The sequence below is a fragment of the Cololabis saira genome, chromosome 6, assembly GCF_033807715.1.
Source record: "Cololabis saira isolate AMF1-May2022 chromosome 6, fColSai1.1, whole genome shotgun sequence".
NCBI classification, from domain to species: domain Eukaryota; kingdom Metazoa; phylum Chordata; class Actinopteri; order Beloniformes; family Belonidae; genus Cololabis; species Cololabis saira.
Genome location: NC_084592.1, coordinates 48,371,335 through 48,378,151, shown reverse-complemented (window position 1 = coordinate 48,378,151; position 6,817 = coordinate 48,371,335).

The window sequence follows — 6,817 nt, the reverse complement described above, 5'->3', positions numbered from 1 at the left end:
TAAACCCGTTAATCCTTCTGTTGTAACATTTGTCACATTTTTTAAAAACTGGAGTAAAATAATAAAATTAAATGCAAACAGATGTTTTTATTTGTTGGTTCTTGTCCCTGCAGAGCTGCATTAGTGCTGCTGAAACAGTTACATGATGGTTTTAATTCTGAATGAAATTATCCAGAATTAAAGTATTTTCCTTGGAGTTTACATGGAAACAGTAATTCTGAATTGAGGTTTCCATGGAAACACGTTTGATGGTCTTTCTCCAATTCCTCTCCAGGTCTGGGGGTTGGGAAGGTTCTGATTGGATAGGGGGGGGGACCGGAAGTTAAACTACCGGAAGTTAAACTACCGGAAGAAAAACTAACTTAGCCGCTACAACTTTGAAAAGATCACCATTCTGATGTTTCCTGTTTCCATGTGTTCTTTTAATGATTTCTATTGATTAAATAAATGGTCTCTGCTCTTGACCAGCGTTTACTGCTGCTGCATCTTTAACTTTGTTAGGAAAACCAGCCCAGTGGAATATAAGATCATGGAGACAGACGGGAGAGCAGAAAGAAAGACCGGCGGTGCGTCCGAAATACCGTACTAAAAAGTATATACTAAAAAGTATACTTAAGTTCGGCACACTTTTGAGTAAATATCAGTAGTAGCATTAATTCGGACTTACAATTAAGAGCCACACACGTCACTTCCTGCCATAGGGAGGAAGTGACGTGTCACAGCAGCAGTAGCAGCTGTTACCATGGTAACAACAGCTGTTACCATGGTAACCGCAGCAGTAGCAGCTCTGCTATTTCCAGTTTATTCTGGCCCAAACAAGATGACATTATATAATATTATTATATACGAATATTATAATATCGGCTAGTGTCCATCAATCCATACTAATACATTTCTCCAGAATGAGTATGGATAGTACATACTACTGAGTACATACTAATGTTTCAGACGCACTAAAAAACCTCACACACTCATTTTGCTGCTCATTAGGAGGAAGGATGTGATTTCTGACGCAGCCCAGGATTAATTTAAAGAGGAATGAGTTTAAACATGATCTGGAATTATTCTATTCAGATTTAAAATCAGAATAAACCAGACACTTCAGAATTAAGTTTAATTCAGAATGGCCATTTTCATTCAGAATTAGGTGTTTACATGGTGTTTTTTACTCATTTTAAATGGGATTTAATTTAAATTCTGAATTAAAGAGGAATTAAACTTCCCATGTAAACACACTCGTACAGATGTTTCAGTGTTTCTGTTTTTACACTTTATTACAGGTTTTTATTGAAGTGGTAGACAGGACAGGAGGCAGGTAGAGGGACCAGGACCTGGACCTGGACCTGGTCCAGGTCCAGGTCCTGGTCCTGGTCCTGGTCCAGATTCAGGACCAGGATCTGGACCAGGACCAAAACCAGGACGTGCAGCTCGGGTCCAGGGGCCTCATTTATCAACCGTTCGTAGAAAAAGTTCTAAATTCTGTCGTAGGAATGAAATTTAGAATGTGTGTAAGTACAAAAAAATCTGGATTTATCAAACGTGCGGACGCTGGTCGTACGCACATCAGTGATGATAAATCCACCTGTTCTATTTCGTCCCTACTGACCGCCAGGCGGTGCTGTAAGCACTGGATATCTCCCCTCGCGCATGCGCATGTCGAGTACAATACCAACAATGTCACGTCACCCGTGACCCCTGCATGACCCCCGGAAGGGGTATATCTTCCGGGGTCAAGCATGGGATCGGCTCCTCATTCTTCTCGCATCGCGCTGAAGTACAGGACGGAAATAGAAGGCTGGTTAAAAGCTTCTTCCTTTCCTCCCTAGAACCGCCGGCCTCTGTGCAGCTTCGTGCCGTAAGGTAGGAGTAACGATCTCTGTCGTCCTCCGAGAGGCTGTGGCCACGCGGTATTTATTGGTGTTCGTTGCGGCGGCGGCGGCGGCGTCTCCCCGCCCCGCCCCCCTGGGCCAGCTGGCAGAAGGTAAGCTGTTGGCTGCGCCCGACACCTGAATATTCTGTGCAGTTATTTTTTCTGCAAAAAAAAAAAAAAAACAGAGACAGAAAAGGGATTCATTTTTTTTTTTTTCTCTAAAAAAAAATAAAAAACACCTTTTTTTGTCCTTCTTACAGCCGTGGTGAAGGCCACGCCCCTCTCCCACCGGCACACTTGTGGTGACGGCAGCGTTTCGCTCCCTCTCCCACTTTATTAAAGTGACAACATTATTTTTTTCCTTGCAGATTATTTTTTCTTTAAAAAAAAAAAAAATAATATAAGAAAGGAAAAGAACAGCGCCTTTTTGCCTGTTTTGCGGCCGTGGTGACGGCAGCGTTTCCGCTCCCTCTCCCACCGGCTCGTTCAGGGTGACGGCAGCATTTGCTCCCTCTCCCACTTACTGATGTGATATTGTTATTTTTCCTTGCAGTTATTTTTTATTTTTTTCTTGAAAAAAAGAAAAAGGAAAAGAAACAAGAGAGGATTGTTCTCTTCTTTTTGAGTAAAGACGCCTTTTTTGCCTTTTCTCATAGCCGTGGTGACGGCAGCGTGGCCCTACCCTCTCCCGCCGGCATATTGGCGGTGACGGCAGCGTGCTCGCTGTGGTGACGGCAGCGTTTCCGCTCCCCTCTCCCACTGACACACCCGTATTGACGGTAGCGTGGCTGCTCCCCTCTCCCACCTGCATATCGGTGGTGACGGCAGCGTGCTTGCTGTGGTGACGGCAGCGTCTCCGCTCCCCTCTCCCACTGACACACCCGTATTGACGGTAGCGTGGCTGCTCCCCTCTCCCACCTGCATATCGGTGGTGACGGCAGCGTGCTCGCTGTGGTGACGGCAGCGTTTCCGCTCCCCTCTCCCACCGACACCTACGTGGTGACTGCAGCGCGTCCGCTCCCCTCTCCCACCGGCACATCCGTGGTGACGGCAGCGTGACCGCTCCCACCGACACATTCGTGTGGACGGCAGCGTGTCCGCTCCTCTCTCCTGCCAGCACATCCGTGGTGACGGCAGCGTGTCCGCTCCCTCTCCCACCGGTCCCTGTGATGGAGCGTTCATGCCCAGGGTGCATGGCCGCCCTGGACCCTGCGGATGACCAGGACCTCTGCCTGTCATGCCTGGGCCCTGAGCAGCCGGGGCCGTCGGCCAGCCTCCCCTCATCCCAGCCGGGGTCTTCGCTGAAGCGATCGGCGAAGAGAGTGGTGGGGGCCCCCAAACGACGGCGGATGACGAGCCAGCTCTCCTCGAAGGTAGATCGCTTGGCTGCCGACATGGAGCAGATGAAGGCGCTCCTCCTCAATCTGCAACCTGGTCCTGGCCAGGTGGAACCTGCCGTGCCAGAGTTTGCTCTGGGGTCGCCACCGCCGCTGCCAGAGGACGCAATCTCCATTGCAGCCTCGGCGAGCCAGTTCAACGTGTCATCAGGGGACCCGGCCTCACAGCGCTCGGGGTTCTCCTCGCACTCATCTGCCCAGAGCTCTCGGGAGGGGACGGTTTGTTCCTCCGTGCAGAGCATTATCCGCACTGCCCTGGCACACTTGCAGCTGGATGCACCGCGTGCGGAGGTGGCCTCTAGCGCCTTCCACAGGCGCAATCCTTCTCCGGTGGAATTCACCATTCCGCCTTCGTCGGATTTTTTGAGGGAGCTGCACTCATGCTGGAGAGATGTCACAGCCCTCTCCAGGCTAACAGCTGATGACCGTGCTCTGACGGCGATGGAGGACGCTGCAGTGGCTGGTCTCCACCACATGCCCCCCATCGAGCCCTCCATTGCAGCACTGATAGTGGCTCCTGATGAGGCTCTGAAGCCAGATCCCAAGTGCCCCTCTACCCAGTGTAGGGTTACTGATGGGCATATTTGTAGGGCTTATGAAACAGCGGCGCGCATCGGCCGGCTGGGGAACACCCTTTCTCATCTGCTACTGGCCCTCTCCACCTCCCTGCAGGATGCACAGGGTGGATGATGCCACACGGGACTTGTGTGATGTGTCCCTACAGGCTTTTGCCTCCCAGACGAGGGAACTGGGGCGGCTGATGTCCACCCTGGTGCACACGCGCCGTCATGTCTGGCTGGCGCAGTCACCCCTGACAGAGACTGCTCGTAGGGTTCTTCGTCAGGCACCGGCAGAACCGGGGGAGCTGTTTGGGGCAACTGCCCTGGAAGCTCTGAACCGCACCGCCCTGGCCGATGAGACCAGGCAGCGACTGGTGCACCTTCACAGGAGGGCGCCCGCTTCCAGTACACCGAGGGGCCCTTCGTCCGCCCCTGGACGTCGCCCCCAGCCTCCTGCCCGCAGGAGCCAGCGCAGCTCCCAACGGCCCGTTGGACAGCCTGCCGGGGGGTTTCGCCCCCCTGTGCGCGGACCGCCCCAGCAGCGTCGGGGTGTTGGCCTCGACCATCGCCCCCCCGGCACGTCCAGAGGCCGGGGGAGACGGCGCTAGGGCCACGGGGCCGGTCGTCGGCTGCTTTTCCCGGCAGCAGCTCAGTCACTGGGCTGCCTGCTCGTCGGACCCCTGGGTAATTTCCACCTTAACCCACGGGTACGTACTGCAGTTCCGACACCGGCCCCCTACCTCCGGCCGGGTCAAGATGACCGTCATCAGAGACCCGGCGAACATTCTGGCTCTGACTCAGGAGTTGTCCGTCCTGCTGGCCAAGGGCGCCATTGTGCCGGTAGACCCCCTGCTGCAGCCCCAGGGGTTCTACTCAACCTACTTTCTCGTCAGCAAGAAAGACGGCGGCCTTCGTCCCATCTTGGACCTGAGAGGCCTCAACGGGTACATGAAGGCCCTGCCCTTCCGGATGCTGACCACAGCAGATGTTCTGCGTGCGGTCGGTCAGGGGGAGTGGTTTACGACGGTAGATCTACAGGACGCTTACTTTCACGTGCCGATTGCGGCACAGCACCAGCGGTTCCTGAGGTTCGCCTATCAGGACCGCCATTACCAGTTCAGGGTGCTCCCATTCGGGCTCTCCCTGTCCCCAAGAGTTTTCACCAGGTGCGTGGCGGCAGCCCTCGCTCCCCTGCAGGCACAGGGTATGAAGGTTCTGCCGTACCTGGACGACTGGCTGATATGCGCGCCGTCCCGAGAACAAGTGGTGGCAGACACGGCCCTCCTTTTGTCGCATGTGGCCAAACTAGGGCTCACAGTGAACAGAGGGAAGAGCTGTCTGGCTCCCTCCCAGCGAGTCGCCTACTTAGGATCGGTACTCGACTCGGTGACCATGAGGGCCTGTCTCTCACCGCGGCGTGTGAGCGACATCCTGCGGCTCCTCCCCCGATTCAGGAGGGGCAGACGGCTGCCTTACCTCCAGTTCCTGCAGCTTTTGGGCAGATTAACAGCCGCCTCGGCTGTTGTGCCTTTGGGCCTGCTGAGGCTACGCCCCCTGCAGATGTGGCTGAACAGCCTTCGCCTGGATGCCGAAAGGCACAGGCACAGGCTAGTCAGGGTGTCGCGGGTGTGTGTCCATGCCCTGGCACCCTGGAAAGACGGGGCATTCCTGCTGGGGGGTGTGCCCTTGGGCACTATCACCTCCTTCCGGGAGACTGTCACCGCAGATGCCTCCCTCTCGGGGTGGGGTGCTGTTTGGCGCGGCAGGCCTGCCCAAGGGCAGTGGTCTGCGCGGGACCGCACACGCCACATCAATGTGCTGGAGCTCCGTGCTGTACACCGAGCACTCGAGCACTTTTTACCTCACCTATGGGGGAGGCACGTACTGGTTCGGTCGGACAATGTGTCCACTGTCTCCCAGATCAACCACCAGGGGGGCACCGGGTCTGCACAGCTGCTGCAGGTGTCCCGGGGCCTTCTGACGTGGGCCGCTCCTCGCCTCCTCAGCCTGCGGGCGATATACCTGCCAGGGGTCAGGAATCAGGTGGCAGACTTCCTGTCCCGACACAAGCCTCCCCCAGGAGAGTGGCGGCTTCATCCGGAGGTAGTGGGGATGATTTGGGTCCTCTTCGGCAGAGCGGTGGTGGACCTCTTCGCCTCGGGCGTCTCGGCTCACTGCCCCCTCTGGTTCTCCTGGACAGAGGAGACCAGTCCTCTGGGTCAGGATGCCCTAGGGCACGAGTGGCCCGACGGGCTCCTGTACGCGTTCCCCCCACTACCTTTAATCCTTCCGACGTTGCAGAGGGTCCTCCAGAGAGGTCACAGGCTCCTCTTGGTGGCCCCCTTCTGGCCGGGGAGACCGTGGTTCCCACTACTCCGGAGGCTCTGCTGCGGCACGCCATGGCGCCTACCCGACCGGAGGGACCTTCTGTCCCAGCTGGGGGGTCGGATTTGGCATCCCGACCCCCGTCGCCTTCAACTCTGGGTCTGGCCACTGCAGGGCCCGACCCGTTAGTGTCAAGCTGTACTGAGCCCGTCAGGGCTACCATCTTGAACGCTCGTGCGCCCTCCACCCGCCTCCAGTATGAGTGCAAGTGGAGGAGATTCTCTGCCTGGTGTGCGGACAGGGCAGAGGACCCTATGCTTTGCCCTGTGGCCACGATCCTGGAGTTCCTTCAGTCCCTCCTGGATGATGGCCGTGCTCAGTCCACCTTACGGGTGTACGTGGCGGCCATTTCATCACGACATGCCCTGGTCGAGAATGCCACCGTGGGGTGCCACCGGCTGGTTTCTCTCTTTCTTAGGGGGGCTCTGAGGCTGCGCCCCCCGAGGACCCCAAGGGCCCCGGTGTGGGACCTGTCTATGGTACTAGGTGCCCTCTCTTCTCCACCTTTTGAGCCCTTGGCCCAGGTGGACCTGAAGTGTCTTTCTATGAAGACGGCTTTTCTCCTCGCTATGACGTCAGCAAAGCGAGTCAGTGAGTTACATGCC